The sequence below is a fragment of the Octopus bimaculoides genome, chromosome 2, assembly GCF_001194135.2.
Source record: "Octopus bimaculoides isolate UCB-OBI-ISO-001 chromosome 2, ASM119413v2, whole genome shotgun sequence".
Classification (NCBI taxonomy): Eukaryota; Metazoa; Mollusca; class Cephalopoda; order Octopoda; family Octopodidae; genus Octopus; species Octopus bimaculoides.
In genome coordinates, this window is record NC_068982.1 from 4758630 (window position 1) to 4766570 (window position 7941).

Consider the following 7941-nt stretch of genomic DNA (forward strand, 5'->3'; position numbering starts at 1 on the left):
AATCCACTCACAAGGCTTTGGTCGGCCCGTTACTATAGTAGAAGACATTTGCGCAAGGTGCCACGCAGTGGAACTGAACCCGGAACCATGTGGTTGGGAAGCAAGCTTCTTACAACACAGCCACGCCTGCGCCTATAAATTAGTTATATTTTTACAATACCCAAAATATTTTCACAATTTTTTAATGTGAATCCTTATAATACTTAATCATGAACATATAAAAGGATTTTTTATGCATCGAATGGCTCTGAGGGTCCACCAGAATGGTCCAAGAATCAAAGAGGCCCATTGGGTAAAGATTGATTGGGAAACACTGGTTAAATAAATGTTTCCTGTTTTTCAGGTTTATGTAGCAATCCGAGTTTTTTGAAATCTTCTGTAGAGTTTTAAGGAATTGAATTGAGAAGAAAGTGAGTGTAACAGAATAAATCCATGGCAGTTTTTATTATCGTCTGACAAGATTCAATGGTTTCTAACCTTTGAAGCAAATAGAGCAATTTAAAAACAGTTAGGCCGATCAATTCCCTATATTCCCATCCTTAAAGAAATTAATCTTGTACTGTCATCGAATGAGTACTTCACTTATTACGCCAATTCCTTCAAACGGGAATGGACATCAAAATTTCCTTGCCTTAATAGGGGTCAGCAGCCGTCGACTGTTCATGATTACCGCTGACGGGGTTAAGTAACTGACATTGTTTATTGTTCTGTTCCCAGAAATAATTAAACAAATAAAATAAGAATAATATATTTAGAATTCTTACCCAATTGATCAATTGGCAAATTACCGTAGTCTTTGTAACTCACGCAAATGTCAACCTCACCCTTCGCAACAAGTATGTGTGTGTGTGTGTGTGTGTGCGTGTGTGTGTGTGTGAGAGAGAGAGAGAGAGAGAGAACGAGAGACAGATAGACAGCGAGAGACAGAGACAGAGAGTGACAGAGACAGGCAGAGATAGACAAAGACAGAGAGAAAGAAGGAGAGAGACAAACAGAGAAAAAGAGAAAGAGAGAGAAAGAGAAGGAGAGTGTGTGTGTGTATGTGTGTGTGCGCGTGTGTGTGTATACAAACATACATACATGCATACATTTTTGAATGTTCCACCGATATTCTTTATTTTCAAAGCTCTGGATACATTCCTAGTATGTCTTCGGTCAGGACAATCCTTCTGTTTATAGAATTGCAGACGGTTTTACAGACAATATCATGTCTCATGAAAAGGCATTATCTTATCGATTATTTTTCGGACAGTTATGATGGTACGAGTAATATCTTCCATATTCATATGGTACAATCGACATTGTCTGTCACATCGTGGAGAACAAGAAGCAATTTATGTTTCTTGTTCTTCGGGTGCTTAGTACTTTTCTCTTATTCTTGGATAGCAAAGGCGTAGCTTTCTCGGTAAAATGTATTGTACTTGTCCTGTTAATGCTGTTACTGTTCTCTAGCGTTTGGGGTTAGTTACCACGCAGGTCTTTCTGCTGGTATAATGACTACTTCTCCTCCAAGCTTCTGTTTATGTTGGTCAGTCCAATCCCACTTGCTTCACCTCGAACAACTGAACACTTTGAGTGCCTATTCAGAAGTCCTTGCCCTAATCTCTTGGCGGTATTGCACTCAGTGTTAAGTACTCGTTTCTGTCTTTTACAGTTCAGTTGGTCTAAACGAAGTGACACGGTGTGACATTCAAAGGCTGTCTCCATAGATCTTATGATCTCCACCCTACGTTCTATATTCCTCCATTTAATGTGGAGTTTGTGCTATTTCACTTCCTTAAGGACAGTTTTGTTAATGAGGAGTTGTTCAGCACAGACTCAGATATTTTTCTTCCATCATGCCTGTCCATCAATCATCATTTTGTGTGCTTCGTAGTGATCCTTGTGAAATGTGTTTAAGCAACCTGCGCATAATCCACACATCACTTTTAAGCATGCAATAGGATTTTAGTTTTTGCCCACGTGCGTCCCCTGTTTTGTTCTCTCTTTTTGCTACCTGTGTCGTACGTGCAACTGGCTGTCAACATGTCACGGCAATCCCAGCGTTTATTGTTCTTTTGAACAGGTTAAGAAAGGCTGCCCTGTAGGGCTTGTGCTCTTTTTAACAACAACGAATGACTACCAGGTCTCTTCCAGATGATGTATGCATACTTTCATTTCCTCTTTTTAATTTAGAGTAAATTTTGACCAGTCACCTGCCTAGTTGCTAGGTTGCAAAAGAAACCATGTTGTTTAGTTCATCATCTTTTAAGCCTTAAGCAGGTCTTTCAGTTCTTTATTGACCTAGACATCGTGATCATATTTTAGCGTATGAATTAAGTATTCATTCTTTTCCCGACAACCCAGGTCCAACCATACTTTGTTCCAGATAGCTTGGTTCATACCCTGTTGTGCTTTTAATAATCAGTATGAAACTGAAAGTGTATATTTAGTACTGGATTTGCGAACGTGTTATCATGGTTCACAGACGTTTTCTTTCTCCTGTATTTTTCTGACCACATTCCGATTCATCAGGTGTCTGATTTCCTCAACAAGGAATATTTCTTGTGGCTTCCAAAACCGGTAATTTTAACTTGGCGACTGTTTTAATTTTCAAGTCACACTAATATTCTTTTGACCCGTTGGTCTCGATATAGTTGTCTGTTGGTATGTTCTTTTTTCTTCTCCTGTTCCAGACTTGTCACTGCATCGTGCCTTATCGAAAGATAATCTCACGAATACAACCATAATATGGTTGACAATTTAGTTAAATTTTGCGTTTTATATACGCATCTATCTATCTATCTATCTATCTATCTATCTATCTATCTATCTATCATCTATCTATCTCTACATTTCTCTCTCTCTCTCTCTACATATATATATATATGTATGTGCGTATGTGTGTATATATATATATATATATATATATATATATATATATATATGGGAGAATGTACGAAAAAAAACAACAACAGACGAGGACAGGTGGTGTAAACAACAAAAGGATGTATTAGTTTGACGCTCGGGAATACAGAAAGTCTTTAACGTTTCGAGCTACGCTCTTCAACAGAAAGAATACGGAAAAAAACAAGGAGAAAAACACGGAGAAAAAAAATTGAATGGTGTTTGGTCAACGATCTATTATGATGTGTGTGTGTATATATATATATCGTGACACTCCGTCGGTTACGACGACGTGGGTTCCAGTTGATCCAATCAACAGAACAGCCTGCTCGTAAAATTAACGTGCAAGTGGCTGAGCACTCCACAGACACGTGTACTCTTAATGTAGTTCTCGGAGAGATTCAGCGTGACAGAGTGTGACAAGGATGGCCCCTTTGAAATACAGGTACAACAGGAACAGGAAGAACGAGTGAGAGAAAGTTGTGGTGATAGAGTACAGCAGGGCTCGCCACCGTCCCCTGCCGGAGCCTCGTGGAGCGTTTAGGTGTTTTCGCTCAATAAACATTTACAACGCCCTGTTTGGGAATCGAAACCGCGAGTCACCTGCCCAAACCACTGGGCCATTGCGCCACCACATACATACGCGCGCGCGCGCGTGCACATACACACACACACACACACATATGCATGTATATATGTTTGTTTAAATGTATGTATACTTGCAAAAGTATGAATTTATATAAATGTATGTGTGAAGCATGTTTAATATATATGTATGTGTATCTGTGTGTGTGTCTGTGTGTGTGTATGTGTGCGTATGTCTTTGTCCTCATCAACTGCTTGACAACCGGTGTTGGTTTGTTTATGTTCACGTTACAATAGTAGTTCGGTAAAAAAGACTGATAGAATATGTACTAGGCTTTGAAATAAATAAAAAAAAAATAGTCGTGGTGTTCCAGTATGGCCGTAGTGAAATAATTAAAACAAGTAAAGGATGTATAATCGTGCGTCCAATTTCAGGTCCCCCAGCGCTGTGTGAAACTGTAACGATTGGGGGTCATTGCAGCTCCTCTTCCTTCCCTCCAGATGTCACATCTTCGATGTTCCTGGCACCTACAATAACTAGCGGAGACATGGTAGACGCTGCCAAGTCACATTCCCTTGGGATAAGCAGCTATAGGTTTGAGCATGTGTGTGTATGTGTGCGGGGAGATATGCGTGTGTGTGTACGTGTGTATTTATAGGCGCATCGTAGCTGCGTGGTAAGAAGCTTGCTTCCCAACCCTTTGGTTCCGGGCTCAATCCTAATGCATAACACCCGGGCCAAATGTCTGCTACTGTAGCCTCGGTTCAGCGAAAGCCTTGTGAGTGGATTTGATAGACGGAAACTGGAAGAAGCCTGTCGTACGTGGGCGTGTGTGTGTGTGTGTGTGTGTGTGTGTGTGTGTGTGTGTGTGTGTGTGTGTGTGTGTGTGTGTGTGCGAGTGAGAGAGAGAGAGACTTTGTGTCTGTATTTGTTCTCCCCATTGCTTGACAACTCAATCATCCGACTAAAAATTCTGCAAAGTGGTTCCCCAACATGGCCGCAGTCTAATAATTGAAACGAAAGATAAATGATGTGTGTGTGTGCGTGTGTGTGTGCGTGTGTGTGTGTGTGTGTGTATGTATTCTTGTATGCACACATATACACACACTCGCACACGCACACACACGCGCGCACACACACACATGATTAGTGTTATCACAGAAATTTGCGAGCATTTCACGCAACATATATTTTCATTTTGTCTTTTCTATGGTAATTCTTGGGAATACTAAAAGCTGTGTTAATTGAAAAGATCTCAACGAATGTCTCATTACGGAAGCCCGACTGACCTTAAAATATTCAGGTCATTGAGCTAAATCCGGCTAATGAATCTTTACCTGTTGTTGAAAAACATAAATTTGAAGAAGACAGGTTGAGAGAATGAGAAGCGAGAAGAGCGAAAGAGATCTATTAATCGTCAATGGAATCATCTCGTCTCACGTGTAATTAAAACAGCATTTAATGAAGGTATTTTTAAGACTTTCCCGACATTTGGTAAGCTTTTAAAAATACAACTGAAGCACTTGGTTACGTTTTGTGGGCCTCTAATTGCAATATATTTATTATCCAGTATTTTCTTAAGGTGGCAAGCTGGGAGAAACGTTAGCACGCCGGGCGAAATACTTAGCCGTATTTCGTCTGTCTTTATGTTCTAAGTTCGAATTCAGCCGACGTCTACTTTTCCTTTCATCCTTTCGGGGTTGATAAATTTAGTACCAATTACGTACTGGGGTCGATCTAATCGAGTAGAAAAAGAATTATCCAGTATTTTATTGATCAATGCTGTTTATGCGGTCGAATGGTTTACACTTTTGCCAGCAAAAATAGAAGAATTCTGTTAAAAACTTGTCGATGACACTAGGAACGATGACAGCAACGTTAGAAATCATTGTATGATTATACTTAATTTAACATTCTTAAGAATCCCTTAATTAGGATCATTCGAAATTAGGCGAATAATCAACGGTTGACCAATTAAGCTCGATATTGAACTCAGCTTGGAAATAATCTAGATTTTTAGATCTGGATGCAAAGCTAACTTTTGTATTGATCTTTATTTGATGAGTGTTATTAATGGCACAACCTGAGACAATTTTGTTAGATCTGTAACCAAGACGGAATGAGTTAATGAGAAAATGAAACATGAAACTAATAAAAGCATTTATCTGCAGTTTGTCATTTTCATTATAAGTCTTGTTATATTAGTAGTGTTTGCATAGTTGAGAGAAACTTTGGACAAAACTTTTACTTCCTGGTCAGTGAAGTTCGTTGATATATGACGAGAAATAGCTTAGCTGTAGTTATTTTGTTTCAAAACTACAGTTAATTATATATAGTGATTAATAACAAAACTTTTCATGTTATTCTTCTCTCTAAGTATGGGTTCTATACCGATTCAAAGAAAGCATCGTTAACGTTGAGTACGAAGAGAGTAGAACAGACATTAACTCTTAAAAAAGAAGAAAAAAAGAAAGACAAAAACCGCGTCTGCGACCCTGTTCCTAGTGTTTTACACCACATTTTGGATGGTATTGGAATTCAGAAAGGCATGAGCGTCATAAAAGATATTTTAAATAATATTAAAAAATATATAATTAAAATATATTAACAATAATATAAATAATAAATGAGTGGAAATTGAACCTGTGAGTGTATTAGATATTAAGGCAGTATGACTCTCCCCAGTCACAACAAAATTTGCTTCAACACACGTATTCACATAGAGAATCTTGCAAACCAGATACAAAAACGAAATAAACTTCAAAATATTGTTTTCTTGATAATATTAGTCCCCATGTCTATGTTATGGTCTCGGCCAGACTGTCGGTCACAATGTGTGTCGCATTCTTTTAGCTTTCCAATGATGCTACCGGACTGGCGAAGCGAGCAGGTTAAAGTTCCTCCAGATCGGAAGGCTATTCAGTCGCAGGGTTACTCATTTACAGCAGAGGGGACTGGAACAACGTGAAATGAAGCGTTTTTCTCAAGAACACAACACGCTACCTGGTTCGGGAATTGAACCGACGATGTATCGATCGCGAATGTAACTCTCCTAGCCCCTACGCCATGCACCTCATGTCTGTCAATATAAAAGATAAGTAGGAAAATTTGAGCAGCTGCCTGCCTTATGTCTCATGTGGAGTTATTTCCTCTAAGGGAATTAAACAATATTCGCTTCAGAAATCAACTTAAATCTTGTTATATGACATTGGTTCTTTAGTGTAGTGGTTATATCGTCTGCTCCACCTGCAAAACTGTTTGTTTTCAAATTATTTTAAGGGACGAGATGGTAGATGGCTAGAATGCCGAGCAGTATTCTTTCTGGACCTCGTCACTCTGAATTCGAATTGTGGTTAACTTTGCTTTTCATCTTTTCACGGTCAATAAAATACCTGTCCACGAACACTGACACCACTTCTTCTTCTTCTTCTTCTCTTTCTCCCTCTCCCCCTCGTCTCTCTCTCTGAGTATATTCTACTTTTACTCTGAAAGAAGTCGGCTGTGGTCAGACCTGCAGACTGATGGACACTTTGCCCTGTTTAAAGACCCCCCCCCATTTCCCGACACTCCCTCAGTTGTCCTCCATCAAAGAGTAAGGGCCCGATGAACGGAAGGGTTATGTGATGTAATCTATTATATGAGATAAAAATGATGAACGCTCGTCTTTCATAGCGCCCGAAATTGCCCCATGTGCTACCTAGACACATTTTGAAAATTATGCACTATTTTCCACCAAGAATATTGCTTTATGTCCTACCCAAGTATTTAATTTCAAGAAGGTTGGTAATTCTCTGTTGGCTATTTTTATTTTACTTTCCCTGCTTCTTTTTTATTTGTTTTTTTATCTAACTTAGGCAAAACAAGAAAGTTATAAAATTTTATTCACAAATATTTCCAGTTCTGTCTCACTACCCAACAGCTTATTCATGAGAGTAAAGGTTGTTTGCCAACATAACATGGTAGTCCTGGTTTAGGATGAATGTTGCTGTAACAACCCGAAAATCGCGATACACAGATATTGTTTTGAGCTGAGTGGAGGTGCTAGATTCCCTAGTTCGAAAATATAAGTACATAAATCGTGTCGTATAGCCAGCTGGAGACGATGTCTCCTGGGGCTAAATTGCAGCAACGTTAGTCCTAAACCAGGACTGCCATGTTATGTTGGCAAACAATCTTTACTACAAAGAACTGTTGCTGAATATCTCTCGTTGTGAGATTTACAAATAGTAATTCTATAGCTTATTCATTGTTTTATGCCAGTGTCCAAACCGACAGACAACTTTTGAGTGAAATTAGGTGGACAAAATCTTAGTTGAAGCCTGTTGTGGCTATTGCCTCAGTTCTTCAATGCAGTAATTAATCTGCCATCCGTTTTAACACAACTACCTCACCATTGGGTGCGTTTAACTGAGTCCAGTCTGTGCCATGTTCTCAGACCAGGTTCATCAATCGTAGAATAACTATCCTCT

The 7941-nt window shown here is 39.1% G+C and overlaps 1 protein-coding gene across 1 annotated transcript in view; it reads left to right on the forward strand.

Annotated features, from left to right (window-relative positions):
• Window positions 1-7941, forward strand: part of LOC106884237 (neuropeptide FF receptor 2) — a 274881-nt gene that overhangs the window by 262325 nt on the left and 4615 nt on the right. The window lies entirely within an intron of this gene.